This window comes from Gossypium arboreum, chromosome 7 (genome assembly GCF_025698485.1).
Source record: "Gossypium arboreum isolate Shixiya-1 chromosome 7, ASM2569848v2, whole genome shotgun sequence".
NCBI classification, from domain to species: Eukaryota; Viridiplantae; Streptophyta; class Magnoliopsida; order Malvales; family Malvaceae; genus Gossypium; species Gossypium arboreum.
The window spans coordinates 71,826,661-71,828,895 of NC_069076.1; positions in this window are offsets into that span (position 1 = coordinate 71,826,661).

Below are 2,235 nucleotides of genomic sequence, written 5' to 3' on the forward strand. Positions count from 1 at the left end.
CTAAATGATATTTATTTTGTGGACGGATTATAAATGTAATGTTGGTTTGGAATATAAATATAAACATGTGTTTGTGTTTGAAGCCATATTATGGCATGGTAAATTGAACCCAATATAGATATGTGCATGTGAATTTAAGTTAATGTTTTAGGTAGTTTTGATTAGGCCAAATTGATGAATTTTGACATGTTTATAATTTTAATTTGGTTGATGTTTTGATGATATAAATGTGGTACCAATGAGGGTACACTGGTTAGGCACCTAGGATGATTATTTTAGCATGTTAATGATGAATCATTTTATTATTTTTGAAATGTTTGAAATGAATGATTAGATTATGATCACTCGGTAATGTCCCGAAACCTTATTTCGGTGACGGATGCGGTTTAGGGGTGTGACAGGTACTTGAGGAGCTTTCGGGAAATATACAAAACCCTACGGAAATGATTCCAAAACTAACTTTTAATAGTAGACTTGCAAACGATTAGCAGCATAGAGAGCCTCGTCATAGTTGGAGGGTCTCTCATAGGATTGAGTTCTTTCAATCTGGAGGAAGTGTTTTTAACACTGAGTCTTCCAAATAGGAAGATAATGACCCATTTATCTATGACGAAGCGATGCAGATTGCTGATTCCAAGCTCTGGGAAATAGTTATGAAAGCTGAAATGGACTCTATGTATTACAACTTAATGTGGGAACTTATAGACTTACTTGAAGGGATAAAACCCATAAGGTCTAAGTGGATCTACAAGATGAAAAGAAATGAGGATGGAAAAGTGGAAAATTATAATGCTAGACTTGTAGTAAAAGGTTATACTCAGAAAGAAGGCATCGATTACAAAGAAATCTTCTCTCCAGTTGCCATACCTAAGTCAATTTGCATATTACTATCCATTGTGGTGGCTCTCGATTACGAGATCTAGCAAATAGATGTTAAGACAACGTTTTTGAACGGCTATCTTAAAGAGAGCATCTACATCATACAACCTACCGGATATATAGCTAAAGGAAATGAGCATAAAGTTTGCAAACTGCTTAGATCCATATATGGAGTTAAGCAAGTGTCCCACTCATGGAATCTAAGAAGCAAGAGTCCCACTCATGGAATCTAAGATTCAATCAAGCGATCAAGACTTTTGGATTTGAGCAAAGCGTAAATGAACCTTGTGTTTATAAACGTTTAAGGGATGGAAATATGGTCTTTCTCATTCTATATATCAATGATATTCGACTCATTGAGAATGATGTAGGGACATTGCCATCGGTTAAACTGTGGTCAAGCCAACAATTTAGCATGAAGAACTTAGAATAAGCTAATTTTGTTCTAGGTATTCGAATCTTGAGGGATTAAAAAAAGTAAAGTGATATCACTATCTTAAGCTTCATACATAGATAAGGTATTGAGCATTATGCAATAACCAATTCAAAGAAGGGAAATCAATCTTTTTGGGATTTCATCTCTCTTTGGAGGATTGTCCTAAGACAGCGGAAGAAAGAGAGAACATAAGAAAGGTTCTTTATGTTTCGACAGTAGAAGTCTCATGTATTCTATGTTATGCACACGCTCATATATTTGTTTTGCAGTAGGGTTCGTAAGTTCATATCAGATGAATCCAATACCAAGGCATTGGTAAGCAGTTAAGCATATACTTAAATATTTACAGAGAACAAATGATTATATGCATGTGTATTTAAGAGAAGACCTTACTCCTATCGGATATACTAATTCTAACTTCCAAACGTGTTGGAATTTGAGGAAATTGACATCGGGCTGTGTTTTTGTCTTAGGCGGCGGGTCCATTGTATGGAGAAGTGTAAAGCAAACTTGTACTACTGACTCCACTATGGAGGCCAAATATGTGGCTGCTTCTAAGGCACCGAAGAAACAATATGGATTTGAAAGTTCCTCATGGATCATGAAGTCGTACCTAGTATGGAAAAAGTGATCACACTGTATCTTGACAACAGTGTGGCAATAGTTAATACCAAGGAGATGAGAAACCACAAGAGGGCAAAACATATCAATCGAAAGTATCATATCATAAGAGAGGCAGCTATAGATGGAATCATAGATGTAGTCAATGTCGCATCTAAAGACAACCTTACGGACTCGTTTACCAAGACTTTACTAGCTAAGAGTTTTGAGAAACACGTGGAGAGCATAAGAATGCAAAAATCACTCATCAACTTCACTAGGGCAAGTTGCAGACTGTTGGATCTGGTGCCCTGAGTGTA